The sequence below is a fragment of the Urocitellus parryii genome, chromosome 10, assembly GCF_045843805.1.
Source record: "Urocitellus parryii isolate mUroPar1 chromosome 10, mUroPar1.hap1, whole genome shotgun sequence".
NCBI lineage: Eukaryota > Metazoa > Chordata > Mammalia > Rodentia > Sciuridae > Urocitellus > Urocitellus parryii.
This window is the reverse complement of record NC_135540.1, coordinates 16,112,860-16,129,347: the sequence shown is the minus strand read 5'-3', so window position 1 is coordinate 16,129,347 and position 16,488 is coordinate 16,112,860. Positions and strand designations below refer to the sequence as shown.

The window sequence follows — 16,488 nt, the reverse complement described above, 5'->3', positions numbered from 1 at the left end:
ACCTCCTCTCCATGAACCAGCAGCAAGGAGGGAAACCTAGTCTCCCCGGGAATGGCTCCCTCCTCCACAGCCCTGCGTGCGTCAGCCCCCGAAATAGAAGTGTGGAGGGGAGCGGAGGGGAGGCTGCCTCTGCTCCTGCCATCCAGCCCCCACTGGCCACGTTGGGTCCTCGCTGGGGCCTCGGGAAGCATTCCGCAGCTGTCTGCTTGTCCTTGCTGGTTTGAATTGACTCTGTGGTCACCGCTATCCGTGTCAGCACATTCAGAATTGCTGACTGTAAACACTGGAGGCAGCTTGCCTGCTACTGGAGAAGCCACAGGGAGAACAGCTCCGGGCACTGGGGGATTTTCTTGGTGTGACATCTCCCTTGCTCCCAGCACCAGCCCTTTGCAAAGCATGAGGCTTTGCGGTTGGGGTAGGATGAGGAGAAAGTGGAAGGAAAGGAAAAAGAGATGGAGGTTTGGCTTATTGAGGCTTTTTTTTTTTTTTTTTTTTTTGTACTGGGGATTGAACCCAGGGGCAATTAACCCCTTAGCCACACCCCATCCCTTTTTATTTTCTTATTTATTTATCTTTTTTTTTTTTTAATTTTGAGACAGGGTTTAGTTGCTTAGGGATTTGCTAATTTTCTGAGGCTAGCTTTGAACTCATGACCCTTCTGCCTCAGCCTCCTGAGCCACTGGGATTACAGGGGTGGGTGTGCCACCATGCCTGGGGAGGTCTTAAGAAAACAAATATTGTTACATTACTGGGTCTCTGGGGGCTGCAACAGAGAGAAGAACTCCAGATGCTGAAATGGGTGGGGCTTGAGCAAGCAAGACAGGACTGGAACCACTGAGCCCCACTGAGCCCCTTGCAGGGAGGTTGGAAGCCATTAGGGCAGCAACATTGTCCTGGAGGAAAAGGTCACCAAGTGCCATCTGTAAACTAAGCTGCCTCCTCACATCCTTCAGGCTGGTTTTGAGGGGCACAGAATGCCTGGACTGTGGCTCAGTGGGTAAGCACTTCTGGGTTCAAGCACTTCTGCCCATCTGCAGAGCAGGAGTGGTCTGGACCCCTCCAAGCAGGGTGACCTGGGGTCTCTGGAGCCCCATTTGGGGACATGTATACACCAGGGTGCATGTCATTACAACCTGTCATCTCACGGTCATTCACAGAGTGGGAGTGGATTAGAATCCACCCACTGAACCAGGAGAGTGAGCCTTCCTGCTCCAGAAGGTTGTCTGCTTTGTATACACACACACACACACACACACACACACACACACACCACATTGGACTGGACTCAGTAATAAAAGAGTTACACACCTGAGACCAGCTGATCCCATACCTTGCAAAGCACCTATAAGTCCCCAGCAAAAAGTTGGGCTGATTTTAACTTATGGGACTTAAAGAATATTAGAAGGTAACCATAAAGTGCTTCCGCTTTTATATTCCTGCCATCCGGAATCTACCTACTTACCATCAATTTTGGGAGAGGGAGAGAAAGAGAGATGGAGAGAGATGTGGGGTGAGAGCTTAAGGAATTTGGCTCATTGGGGATGAGCGCCGGTGAGTGGAAATTGGAGGTTCTAATAATCATGAATGTATGCCTAGCACAGTGGCACACACCTGTAATCCCAGTGGCTCAGGAGGTTGAGGTAGGAGGATTGCAAGTCCAAAGTCAGCCTTAGCAACTTAATGAGGCCCTGAGCAACTTAATGAGACCCTGTCTCAGAAAAAAAAAAAAAAAAAAAAAAAAACGGACTGGGGATGTGGCTCAGTGGGTAAGCACTTCTGGGTTCAAACCCCAGTACCCAAAACAAAACAAACAAATAAAAACGATGACCATGACTGTTGCAGTCTTGAGGCCAACATGTTCAGGCATGAAGTACAGGTGGGTTTTCTGTGATGTAGTCTTAAGGCAGAAAGATGCCTCTTGGGTACCTCAGTCTTAGGACCTTTACCTGCCTAGGTGAGATGAGACCCACCCACAGTATGGAGGGAAATCTGTTGTCCTCAACATCTGTCCGTGTAAATGTTAATCATGTCTAAAAGATAACTCCCACAGCAACATCTACACTGACATTTGGCCAAACAACCGGGCCCCATAGCCCAGCCAATAGGACACATAAAATTAGCCATTACATAGGGGAACTCGGGGAAACTGAAGATGTATTCCTGACTCCTCGAGCAGCTGACAATCTCATCCCAATGATTTCAAGAAAACATTGCTGTCTTTATGCTCCACAGTTGGATAAATTTCATGTAAATTAATCTTATTTGTAAATTGAAAATAGAACATTACATTCAGGTTTCCACAGATCCCATGATGGGAATGTCTTGAGGATAAAAGCCAGGTTGTCTCGACGACATGCTTGTAGTGTGACATGGAGTAATCTCTGTTCCAGGAGACATTCGTTGGAAAGAGTCTTCTTTACCTCAGTGTCACAAGAAGGGGACAGGGAATGAGAGAGTGAGAGTGTGAATCGCTGATTTCCACCACCACCCCCTGAACTCTCAGAGGCGTGCAACTGAGTCCTAAAGGTGGTGTGGCTGTAGGAAGGGTTAACCCTGGGGTGGGCTGTCTGCTTTCAAATCCCAGCCCTGGTGCTACTCCTGCATTATTTTATCTCCAGTGCCTCCGTTTCCTCACAGATGATGGCAATGATAGTCGTAGTTTCTACCTCCCGGGGATCTTGTGAGGATCCACTGTATTCATTTATATGTGTCTGTACCTAATTAGTGGCACCTAAGTGTTTGCTCTCATGATTCCTTCCTGGGAATGGGCACAGATCAAATCTGAGTGAGAGCTGAGATGGTGGAAGAAAAGTTCCCTTCTTTTTTTTGTTGTTTGTTTAATAATGTTATTGTATTTTGTAAACCTTTATTTTAATTTATTTCTTTTTATGTGGTGCTGAGAATCAACCCCAGTGCCTCACACATGCTGGGCAAGAGCTCTACCACTGAGCCACAACTCCAGCCCCTGAAGAAAAGTTTCTAGAAGCAGTCTTTCTGCTGGAGCTTTTCTATAATTCAGTCCATGATTGAGACCACTGTTTGAACCTCCTTTGGGAGGTGCCATTCATAGTCCTCTAGATGAACTGAAACCAAGATGGAGCTTCCTGGCCTCAAATTCTACACCATGGTTCATAGCGTCATGGAGGATTTCTAGGGTATTAATAATGAGCTAATACACCTATGAATGTTAAATGTCTTGGAAGCAGTTTCCTGATGAGCAAATAGCAGATGTGGTGATGGTCATGGTCTAATTGCCCGAGAGGCAGTTAAATATAGTTTTTAGTCCCTTCTGAAGCAGTTATTTGAAAGCTGAAATATTTTCTCGAAAGGCCCAGCAATTGTTCTTAACAGTCAAATGAAGCACAGGGGTAGAGCAGCAGGGGTGTCTGGGAGTGGGTGTGCTTCCTATATACCTAATTTCCCTTTGTAAATTGTCGGGGGTTTTCTCCATGGGGCCTGTTTGGTGTACCTCTGTTTGATATTTGGTGCAAAGCAGAAGCTTTTATTCTTGTAAAAATCCTAATTTAAAAATAATGCTAGTTATGTTTGAGTTCTTCCATGTCCAAGGCACTATATTAACTCTTTTTTATGTACCATCACATGTCATCTTGAAAATAATCCAACCAAGTTGCGCACCCAGAATCATCATTATTTTCCATTTGAGGACACTGTGGCTTGGAGAAGTTAACTTGGTCCAGGTAGCTGGCCCATGTTAGATTCCAGGTGGTAGGAATACAAAAGCCCAAACTCTTAACAGCCACCCTCTAAGGACTTTCTTTAAGTCCCATAAGTTACAATCAGTCCTACTTTGCACTAAGGACTTTAAGTGCTTTGTGGGCGTGGGTTGAGCTGGTCTCAGGTAAATAATTCTTCTATTAAGTAGTGCTGAGTCCAATCTGATATGCTGGGAAATGTAATTTTCATGCCACTATTTTAGTGTGTGTAGCTTGTCTTCCATGGACAAACATCATCTCAGGAGGAGGCTGGGGTCGGCCCTTGTAGAATGCTGAGGTCTAGAAACTAGGCTACAGATAGCCGTCCATGTATGCGTAGCCAGCAGCACTTTTCAATCTTGACAGCAAGAAGGAAAATGCCATTTAAACAAAATGGTTTAGAGCCATGAAAAGGGGGAGGCAGGGATCCAGTGTCCCAGAGATTTGAAGAAAAATCTCCATGCAAAATGAAGAAATAAAGCAGTACAATTTTCATGTCTACTGTAAGCGTATTTTTCAGAAAGACTCATTTTCTTATGCAAAGGCGACACTGCTGTATCAATGACTAATGTTAAAAAAAACAACAATCAGAGTGGTTGCACAATGCGGAGTCTTCCTCTATATTTAGAATAAAACTTTGTGTTTTTACTGTCAGGATGTGAGCTTAATTATAGCATGTTGCAAACTTTGCTTTTGTAAAGAGTCTGTGTGTGTGTGTGTGTGTGTGTGTGTGTGTGTGTAGAGGTTTGTGTGCTATTTCTTAGTTTTCCTTCTGAAATATCAATAGGAGTTGATGTAAGATAGTTTAAAAAGTGTAGTTATTTCTTGACCCTCAATGAACTGATAACCTCCCTGAGACCAGGAAGCATATTTTAATCTGTTTTAGCTTTTCCATACAAATTTATATTTATTTACTTATAAAACCAGGAATGCAATCTGGGCTATTTAGGAGGCTTTTATTTTGATCTTTACTTAAATAATATATTAATTATTCTTCTGGAAATAATTTTTTTTCAAGCATGGGGACTTGTCCTTAAAAAAATCAGAATTATTTATTATGTGACCTCTAGAATTAGCAGTTATGTGTGGTATGGTTATTTCTTGGCTACTAGGGGGCTACCTTTGTATATTTGCCCATACCTGTGTGTTTAGCATCCGAAAAATTATTGCATTGAGATTATTCACATTGTCAGGCTCATTACACAGACTGAAAAGTATTTGCTTCTAGGCTTAAGTCCTTCAGATCAACCATGAAAATTTGCTCAAGCCAACATTCCCTGAGCCTGAAAGCATCAGCCTGGATGGTTTGTTGAGATAATTAATAAACTCCTCGCTTTCAAAAACCACTATTATGATGAAGCTGATGCATATATTATCTTGAGTTTCTGGATATAAGATTTTACCATACCTAGCCCAGGCACATTTTCAGGATTATGTATATTGAGTGATTAATTCAAAACAAATCAAGATGGAACTAGGAAAGATAAAACCAACCGCTTATAAGCTCACCTTTGGGGGAGGGTTTTATTCTCAAGGTTTGTTGCTTTTTTCCATTCTACCATGGCACCATGGGGGAAAACTTAACATTTTCTCATTAGAAGATGTCTGGTGCTAAAATAGAAGGTAGTTCATCAGGCCCAGGGAGGTGTGCGGGGCAGACTGTGCCAGATCCTTCACCTTGCAATTTTGTTTGTTTCCTACGTGACTTATTAAGACCACTGCCTAAATAACTGCTTTCATGTTCTGTATGTGGATAAATAGAAGAAGTGCTGCTGGCACAGCCATGACCAGGAGGAACTCAATATTTCAACAATTTAAATAAAGTTGTAGGGGGAGGGGGTTGCATTGGAGAAAACATTTATTAAGTATCTATCCTTCAACAGGCTGCTTAAAACTCAGTGAAACAAAGTTTGTGAGTCCCCAAGTGGGAAGCCTACCAATTCAATGTCATATGACAGAGGGGAGGATAAGTACGATTTGTTGATATTTAAATATATTTGTGCGATTGAAGCTCTGACTGTTAAGTTATATTTGAAAGAGTACAGAGTGGTGTGAAATATGCTGCTTTGTCTGTGGTTTTGGTTTTAGTATTAAGTATAAATGTTTGGCTATCAAAAAAACCAAACAACAAAAAAAGAACTGGCATTCATCATTCACCTATCCCTAAAACCAAATATGAAACTTTAAGGTTTAGGGATAAATATTTAAAAAAAAAAAAAAATCTTTTGTAACAAGGTTTAGATGAAAACACATCATTGTATTGCTGGAGATATTTAAACGTGTGAATTCCTCAGATGCAAATAAAATGGTTATTCAAATAGTCTGCAGGAATAGGAAGAGTTGATGGCTTTGGAATAATTCACTCTTAATCAAGAGCCTAGAATTTAAAAGGCAAGAAGCTCCTTTCCTCAGTAGCCCGGGTCAATAAGGAGAAAGGGAGGACTTTCTAGAAACTTCTTTGCACCTTTCTAGAGCCAGGGTTGTTGGGGTTGGGGAGAGTGGAATCATTTCTTTAAACTTTTGTCCCTGAGCCTACAGCCTCACCTTACAGTATCACATGGTAGTCCAGACTTTGTATAGTGGGTAATGAACAGATTGTGCTTATGTAGCATAGAAAACCTGCCATTGCAAGAGGATCTCCGCTGTACATATTTCCTATAAGAAAATCCCATACACTCACTGTAGTAGGTGTGGGACCCAAGCTGATGCACATCTCATTCTGGTTCTTTTAGCCAAAATCATCCCCTACATCATGGCTGGAATCCAAAGCAGCCCCCCTCTAGAATTCCAGGAATGCGGCAATAGGGGTTGCTCCTTAAGCCTCCTGGTTGCCTCCCTCCCCAGGGTTCAAATTACAGTGGCGCCCTATTCTTCCTCCTTAATGCTTAGTTCCTTCTCTACCTCTTCTTTTCTCTCTTTTCAAAGCCTGGGTATTTTACTTTTCTAGCCCCAGGCCAGGTATGAACTGCCCCCCACCTCCAGCCTGTCTCCAGGTCCCCACAAACCTGGGACCTCTTGACTCTCTTCCTGTCCATATGACCTATCTCCAGTATCTTCTTTCACATTTGAATGCTGTAAAGAATATTTGATTTTTTCCCCTCCCTACAAGAGAAGCAGCTCTCTACCCGTTAAAGTTTTGTGATTAGAGGGAGAAGGCACTATTGAAAACAACCTTATATTTTGGCTTTTTTCATGTTGGAAGAATCTTTTTATTTAGGTGAGACATTCTTTCCCAGTTTGTCAGCACCCCATTTCTAATACATAAACAAAATAAACTTTGATTTTATATATTTGTTGAAATTTTTGTGTTTTGTTAGAGAAAACAGACCCAAAATACCAACAGGCTTATATTAACATTTTATCTTGGCAAAAATTCAATATCGGTTGTTTTGAGTTATGCTGGTTATCTAATAAAGCAGAACACAAAATGTTGCCTAAATTAACCTGTCAAGCTGAAAACGTTTTGTCTCTGTGATGTCACAGAGAGTTGCTTTATTCAACTTGGGGAGATACAATGGTCCAATCACAATTCAGTTTTCTAATGTAACTACTCCAACATGTGTTTCTGCACAGTTTATACATAGAATATGTACTTTCTTTAGATGGAAAAGCACAAACCTGAGGTCTCTGTAACTAATATCAGGAGTATATACCAAAAGGGCATATTTGGGAAGAAAAAAAAATTAATGAAATTGTGTCTTATTTAAGGTTAGTTTAAATCAACTTTTTGATGAGTGATTTAAGTGAGAGAGAGCCCAAGACAGAAGGGGACCCTGAGCTCATGCCATGGTCACAGGGTGGTGGCTCTCAGATAAGATGTCTGCTTTGGTTCGTCTAGACAGTGCTAGGTCCAGATTAATCATGGGGAGCTTCCTTCAGTAATCACGAGGAGTTCCAGGCCACCGCGTGTCTGCAGCAGGACAGGGGACAGGAACTAGGAAGGCTGTGTTCTTCAGCCTTCATAAAAGAGCACTCACTGTAAGCAGCATGGACTCCAGCATCTCTCGAGCTTGGCTGCTAAAGAAGTCCTGAAACCCTCTGGGCTGTGTTCTCCTGGATATTATGGCTCTTTGTTTCCGTATTAAAGGTTTCTGACATAAAGTAATAGGTTGGGTCATTTATTCAGTTATTTGTAGTCAAACTGAAATACAAGAGCATCGCAGACCAACGGGCCAGAGCTGATCACCGCTCTGTCTTGCCCCAAGCAAGGCTGTGCGTGTATCACCCCCTAAACACACACACACACATGCATGCGGCACACACCTGTGCACAGAAAAGAACCATGCCTTAGTTGAGGTCTGATCCTTACTGTCTCTCTTACTGCCCTGATTCTTCCCCCAGCCGTAAAGAAAGACTCCAACACCAGCACCAACAACAAATTACAATTGTCAACTGGTACCCTAGTTTTATGTACCAGAATTAAGCTACAGCACGACACCTGGGGAGAAAACTTCTAACCAACATAAGTACGGCTGAAAGCTCACACCTAGGCCTCAACCTACCTCCATATGTTGATGACTTTGTTTCAGAAACTTACGGTGATACATATTTATAAGTCAGTGGATCATGTTTGCAGAATCTTCATGATTTTGCAGGGAAACCAAGGGCAAAACACATATACTACTTAAGCTAGAAAATCTTCCACCCTGAAAAGAATTTTCAAAGATCGTCTAAATATAACTTATTACCAAATTCTGTAATCTGGGCAACACACGTTGCCAATCATATACAGCTACATCTAGAGGCAGAAAACAAAATTAAAAAGCCAGCATGTTTTTATGAAAACTAAGAGAATATGATGTTGCCATAATGAAACTTAGATCGAATCGACATAGTAGGAGGAGAGAACATTTTAATTTATGATTGTGAGATGAACGAACACAATTGTGAGATCCAACCCATTCATCAGCATCACTCGTGGTCTATATTTATCATAGCTTATAAGACAATATCTATTAGTAACAAAGTCTGTGAATTTAGCAAAACTCCTCAGTTATGCAAGTAAATCTTAATGAACAGCAACTCCCTGGAATTATCTCTGCCTGCTGGAACATGGCAAAATAGAATCTGAGTGGTGCCGGGCTCCTAAAGTGAAAGGGGATGTGTGCCCATTGAGAAGAGGGAGAAGTAATGGCCCCCGTGTGAAGGAACTCGGGGAACCAGTGTGCTGGGGAGAAACCAACCTTGGAGATGGGTCTAAGGACTCATTGGTGAAGCAGCTAAGAGGTTTCACAGTTTGCCTCCCTTACAGATCACTCACCTTGACCTGGTCTCACATACACCACACACTGATGTATGTTACTGAATGCCTTCTTTAGGTCAGATATGACTGCCACCGTAATCCTCACAGCACCAGGGAATCATTATCCCATTCTACAGGTGAGGAAACCAAGACTGAGAGCAGTTAGACCCCTTGCACAAAGTCATATAGCAGGGAAGTGGGTGAGTACAGATTCTAACCGCTCCTTACTAGAAGGGCCCTAGCAAATCTTTAGAAGGTGCACGGCTATGACATAGATTGGGTAGGCCAAATGTGGAGAAAACGAGCTGCCCCGATACAAGAAAAGGCTGTTCCTGTCGACTTAAATGCAGCAATCACAGCAGCATTAGGGGTGGAGGGGTGAGAGAGGGGATTGTAAGAATGCATGGGAAACCCGATTCCAGACAATGCAGAGCTATGGCAGGCTGGGCAATGAGAGCGCTAACCTGCATGTAGAGCGTACAAGATTCATTCCAGCAAGTGTTTACTGAGATTACACACAAAGCAGTGTGCCAGTGACTTGTCCAGAGATGCAGGAGCTCTCCTACCCCTCGGGCATTTATAGTTTAAGGGAGAAAAAGCAGATATAACAAGGTATTAGGTGTTCTCATTGGAGGTCTTAACAAGGCACTGTAGAAGGACAGGGCACAAGAGAGTAAACTTGAACTCAGGGGTTTGGAGAAGCACAGTTGGGTGTGTGGCTTTGCAGTTGGATTTTGAAGAACAGAGAGAGTTTTGACCAGGGATGAGGGGGCTGGGGAGGAAGATGGTAATGCGTGAAAAGGGCATCCATCTGGGCACCAGGGTCAGCACAAAGGTACAAGGTGGGAGCGTCCTGAGGATTGGGCTGGACGTGATCAACCAGACTGACCCATCTTATAGAGAAATTGAAACATGGTGAAAAGAAATTTGAACTTTACTCAGCCATGGAGAGCCCCAGAAGTTTCCCGAGGGACTTAACGATGTCTAGAGGTGTGTGTGAAGACACTAATTCCGATGTCTTTGTCAAGGATAAAGAGAAATGCTTTTGAAAAACAGTTTATACAAGAGAGAGGGGAGCAGCATGTGGTGGTACAAGCCTGTAATCCCAGAGACTCAGGAGGCTGAGGCAGGAGGATCAGGAGTTCAAGGGCAACTTATCAAGATCCTCAGCAACTTTGCAAGACCCTGTCTTTAAATAAAAAAATCAAAAGGACTGGGGATGTACTCAGTGGCTAAATGCCTCTGGGTTCAATCCCAGGTACCAAAAAAAAAAAAAGAAAGAAAGAAAAGAAAAAAGAGGTGAGGGAACTTCAGGCAGGTCAGTGGCAGGGAGAAAGGAACACACACACTGAAGAGGTGGCACCAGGGACAAAAGAGACATGTGAAGAAACAGGGATGGGCTATGGGTGTTCCTCAGGTGATGCCATTTGCAGGCAGACTTCAGTGGACAGCCAGTCCTCATGGTGCGTGGAGAGGGCAGGAATGTCTGCTGGCCCCTCTGTCTCAGCCTCGATGCACATGAAGGGAGGGGGGAGTTATTAGCGGAATTGTGTCTGGGAAGGACACATATATTTGGGATCCTACATCGTATTTTTGGTGGGTTGATGTCTATCTAGAGGTGTTTGTGCACTGGGTAGGTTCTGTGACCACCACCGGCCGATAAAATCAAAATAATTACTTTAATTACAATACATAGACTACATGTATTGAAATTACCTTTCAGAGAAAAGATGGCTTCTGTTGACTCCAAGTATCCATTCTCATTCTAATTTAGAATTTTAACTCCATCCTTGTGTAACCCTGGAGGCAAAATGAAATCGTGCCCTTATGTCATGACTGTTAACGGTGTGTCCTATGTATGGGCCTATGTATTAGAACATCATTATATTTTGTGATCATTTGATCTGAAGTTGGCTGGAATTATCTTTGTAAGAAGCCTTACTAATAGTGGACCCTGGTTCAGGCCCTAGCTTGCTTCAGATGGGCATTGTGATCTTGAGCAAATCACTGCATGACTGCCTTGTAGGGTTCTTTTCTGAAAACAGAAGGAGTTGGTGCTAGTAGGTCATGAGGTTTCTGTCACTTGCAATCTACTAAATGCCCATTGCTGCCCAATCCCCATCTGTGGAATTTAGTATCTACCCCAAACCAAGTGCAGTTCCAAATTTTTGCTATTACCATTTCGAAATATGCCTGTATTTTGAAATCTCTCAGCCTAGGGGGCCCCACCCAACAACCCCTAACGACCAGATTTGGTAGGGATGTCAGTGCTGGTATGGGAGACAGGCGAACCGGGAGCTCTGGTCGGGTGTTATCAGAGCTGTTCGTCCACCTGGCAGACAGACACTAAATCAGTGCTTGTCTCTGCAGCCTCAGAATCCAGCAGGGACACCGAATGCAACTCTTTGCATCTTGATCTGTCTGGTTTGTGAAGTTTTGAAGTCTGGAGAAATTGCAATGCTGGCAGCAAGGTGTGATGTAATTTATGGATACAGTTTTCCTACATTCACAAGCCGAAAGCAGGTCTGTGTGCAGAGAGGCATAGGAAGAAGAGATGTTAGAAAAGGACCAAAGGTGCCGGAGGAGTGGCTGGCAAAAAGTGGGGTTCCAGCTTTGTCGCCTTTGAGGTTAAGTAACAAAATGCCCCTCGGTAGATCACAGGACCCGAGTCTATGTTGATTGCTTGAATCTATCTCACGTATGTTATTTATTTATAATCAGACTAGACCAGACCACACCCGTGTCATTAACCCTTAATTCACTTTAAATTGTCACCGGCATGAATCTTGTGGCATTTTGTTGTACATTAAATCCACGAGTGAGGTTAATCATGAAAAAAGGGTTTAGTTGTAGGAAACAAGAGTGCAATAATTGCATTTCCACGAGGGGAAAAATCTGATGAAATTACACAGACTTAATTCATTACTGAAAAAAAGAACATTGCTATAAAACTTTTCATTTGCATGTCTCTTTTAGAGAATTTAGTGATTGAGAAAAAACAAGTTAGCAAACAGCACTGCAGGCTCTTTCTTTCTTGTTCTCCATTTGAAAAAACAAAACCAAAAATAAACAGCTATTTTTTTTTTTTTACTTATTTTTGGATGATAATGTGATGCAGTTGTTTGAAATTTGACTCCCCCTTGCTTTCATATCACAACACAACAAAAACAGAAACTCTTGGCTCCTAAAGCCAGACTGTGAGCTCCCACAAGCAAGATGAATTGCTAATGGTGTTGGTCCTTGAAAACATCTACTGAAGATGTGATTTAAACAAGACTTCCTTTAAGGGAATCACTTTTTTAAAGCTATTCAGGGGACTTTGTGGGGCAGGGGTGGGAGAGAGGAAGAAGCAAGATCAAATGAAGATACCATAGAAAATCTCTTAATTATTATTTTAAAACAACATTGGTGGGAATGTAAATTAGTACAGCCATTATGGAAAACAGGATGGAGGGTCCTCAAAACATTAAAAATAGAACTACCATATGATCCGGCAATTCCCTTTCTGGGTATATATCCAAAGGATATGAAGTCAGTATCTCAGAGAGACATCTGCACGCCCATGTTTGCGGCAGCACTATTTCACAATAGCCAAGAAATGGAATCAATTGAAGTGTCCATCGACAAATGGATTTAAAAATCTGGTATGCATACAGAGGGAGAGAGAGAGAGAGGGAGAGAGAGAGAGAGAAATATTATACAGAAGTTTTTAAAATGAAGGTTTTTAATATTTGCAAAGATTTGGGTGAACCTGGAGGACATTATGCTAAGTGACATTAAGTCAGGCACAGAAAAACAGATGCTGCGTGATCTCATTTATATGAGGCATCGAAAAAACTTGAACCCATAGAAGCAAAGAGTAGACTGGTGGTTGAAAGGGCCTGGGAGCAGGAAAAAATGTGGCAATGTTGGCCAAAGGGTAAAATTTCAGTTTTACAGGATAAATTAATCCTGGAGGTCTAACAGAGGACGTGGTAACTGTAACCAATAATACTGAATTGTATACTTGAAAATTGCTAAGAGGGTAGATCTTAACAGTTCCCACTACGCACACCAAAAAGTGGTAACTATGTGAGGTCATGGCTGTGTTCATTAGCTTGATTGTGGTTGTCATTTTCACTGTTATACATTTATCAAAATAGCATGCTGTACACCTCAACATGTACAGTTTTTATTGGTCAAAAATACTTCACGAAAGCTGGAGAAAAAAATAAGTACTAGAAAGCATAGAAATAAAATAAAATTTAAAAAAAAAAAGATCCTCAGCCACAACCTAGGAAAACTGAAGCATTAAGAATAAGTATTTGAGAGAGAAAGCACTACTTTTTCTAAGAGAGGAGCAACCATATTTGATATGATGGATTTATGATTTTACCAAGGAAGAGAAGCAGATCAGGCACTGAAGGGCCTATTAACAAGATATTGCCAAAATATCTCTAGCTTGCTGAATTTTAAACTTAGTATTGTTTGCCGAATGTATGTTTATTGCTTAAATCTATTTCACATGTTATTTATTTATAACTTTAAAGATAATTTAATATGTAAAACCATCTCTGCTGAAATGTGGGTATTCATTTCCAAGCATCATTTATTGCACTTACAGCTGATGGATTGCTGCAAGTCGGAACTAATACACTTGTAAGGATTAATAGAATATCGGTCCCCAAAAAAAGGTGTCTTTATGGTTGCCATGTAACTGCATCTGCCTGGAAGGCTGAGTTCCCTGAGAAGTCTGCTGTGCTGTGTGTCCTGCCGCAGAAGGGGAAAGGGGTGGTGTGCAGCCCAGGACAGCAGTAAACGGATGATCAATACCTTCTGATGGAGTGGCAGTGGGCAGCAGTATGTGGTGGTGCAGGACTTCCGCAGCTGGCAAAGCAGAGATCTTAGGCTAAACAGGGTCACACTCTTGTGGAAGTGCCCATGCTGTAGTTGGGGCCCGGATGCTCAGGAAACCTGGCTTTGCTAAAACAAAACAGGCACAAGAGTCAAGCAGATAATCACTGTATGCATTGGGGTTTATTTTCTCCCAGCAGACAGAGTGTCTTGCGTTCCCTCTTCTTACAAAGTGTTGTTAGGGCAAAAAGGTTTTAGGAAAACACATCATGGGCAGCCCACCAGATTCCCGTGGCAGCAGGGAAGAATGCAGTGGGTTTGGCTCCCCACACCCTTAAGACTGCTCCCCATAGGAAGCTGAGGTCCCTCCCTGCTGCACAGGCTTTGAAGCCAGGGGTGGAGGGCGCCACGTGGTTCCTCTTTCAGTGGAGGTAGAAACAGGAGAGCCCAGGAGCCGGCTGGGTCAGCTTCTCACCCTCTTCCTGGGAGACGGTGGAGCACCAGGGCGGGAGCATCTGCCTCCTGATTAATGGAGGATGACATCAGCGCTGCGCAGCCTGGTTCCTGGCTGCTCCTGCTCCACCGTCATCTGCATTTCCAGCTGAGGGAAGAGGCACGTGTTTGCCAGCCTCTCCTTCCCGGCTTCCTGTCCTTCATTTCCTCCTCCTGAGTGACCCTCAGCAGACCTCATGGTCACACCCGCTCAGCCGCATGCACCCAGGCCCACACTCGGGCACACCTCACACACTCAAGTCATGCCATCACACACACAAACCGCACACACACACACATAGTCACATGCACGTGTATTTACATCCTGACACATTCACACACGCCGTCATACATGTATTCATACACACTCACATTCACACAGACAGCCGCATGTTCACACACTCACATGTTCACAAACTCAGACACACATGCTCACACACACTGGCCTTTTTCAGGGTTCTCTGCTCCCTGCTGTGCTTGTTTTCAAACAAAGCCCCTGCTGACCTCAGGAAGTAGAAGGGCACTCTGGGTCAAGAGCTTGCCTGTTACTGTAATCACTCATTAGACCTGAAGTTTGATTGGCCAAATTGGATTAAATAAATATTCAGCAGGCAGAGGCTGTCCTGACTGAGACCATCAAAGGCGTGTGACACACTCCACCCTGTCGCTGGCACTGGGCCCGAGCAGTGAGCGCAGCCGCTTCCAGCTCTCTCCACTTCAGGGCCCTGGTCACCCCAGGGAAAGGCCCTTCAGTGGTTCGGCCTGAGTGAAGAAACAGAAGCATTTAAGGCCATGCACATGCTCCAGAAGGGAGGCTCCTGAGTGCGGGCTGTGTCCCACCCTGGCCCCTAGGTATCCCCTCCCAGAGCCCTACTCCCTGCTCCTGTTGGGGTTTGGGGAGTTGTAGCTGGTCCCTGGCAGCAAGCTACAGAGTAAGCAGTGAGCACTGAGTCTCTTTATCTCACAGGACAAAGAGGTTCACGCTCCCCAATGCTATGGGCTGGGCCTGCGCAGAAAAAGCCAACCAGGAGGTCTCCAGGGACAAACTGCTCCCTCGGGGGGTCACCTGGTCATTCTGTCATCTGTCTTAGCCATGTCTGGGGAGGTGTGTCTCTGTGTTGCTTCTTCCTTCCTCCCTCCTTCCTCCCTCCCTTATCTCCTCCCTCCCTCCCTTATCTCCTCCCTCCTTCCTTCCTCCTAGCCTTCTTCTTTTCTTTCTTTCTCACCATCTCCGTTTCCTCGCAGTCATTTCCTCCTACACAGACCTTCACACAAGGCTCATCTCTTCCACGTCCCTGTCTTTTAGGTTCTGCTGCCACTGCTAAAGGCATCCACTTCCCTAGGTTTGCAGAGAAATTTCAGAGGGTCAGAAGAGGGACTTTGATGGACATTTTCTACTAATAAAGATTTATCAGTTATCTATGCTTATTTGGAATTTTCAGTGGTTCCAGCAAAGACAGGATTGGAAGACAGTGTCTATTTGTACTGAAATAATTGATCTGTGAGGTGGGTATTTAAAGCCCCTAACAAGCTGTTCTGAGCTCCCCTCGAGCACTTTAGAAATGCTCGTTTATATGTAAACAATCAATATGCTAATTACAAATAAGCCTTATCTATTTATTAAAGCACTTAACTGACTCCTGGTCCCTATTAACTAAGCAACATTGGGTCAACCTTAGCTTGAGGTTCTGCCTAATCTTGAGATCAATGGACCTTAATTTCTCTTAAAGTATTTTATAATTTTTTCTCACTTAATGACATCCTTCCAATTCCACTTAGTCTGAATTAGAAGGAGAAATTAAAAAAAAAAATCCCAAGATAACAAAAACTTATCAGCCAGGGAGGAACTAAAGTGGACACCAAGCAAGAAAAATCTGAGACTAGGATCAAGTTTGTGTCCCACTGTAAGAAATAAGAAGCAAGTACTTCTTATTTACCTATTTTTCTCACTTAAATATGGGCAAAGTCAGGCAAAAACACTATTCAGAGTATTATGCAAGTCATGAAATTATTCTAAATTTCTTTTCAAAACTTCTCTTTCCTCTTGGGAAAGTGATCCCGGGACTGGGTGACTAAAGGGGAGACGAGGTAAAGAGAGGTAGGCAGAGGGGGGAGGCTCCGGATAAAGAGGAGTATTCAGTAGGCCCACTCTAGAGTCAGGAGCTCTAGTCGAGTAGAAAAACGTTAGAGGAGACCTGCAGACACGTT

At 43.4% G+C, this 16,488-nt stretch overlaps 1 protein-coding gene across 1 annotated transcript in view; it reads left to right on the top strand.

The window, feature by feature from the left end:
- Maml3 (mastermind like transcriptional coactivator 3) overlaps nucleotides 1-16,488 on the top strand; it is a 390,623-nt gene that overhangs the window by 181,020 nt on the left and 193,115 nt on the right. The window lies entirely within an intron of this gene.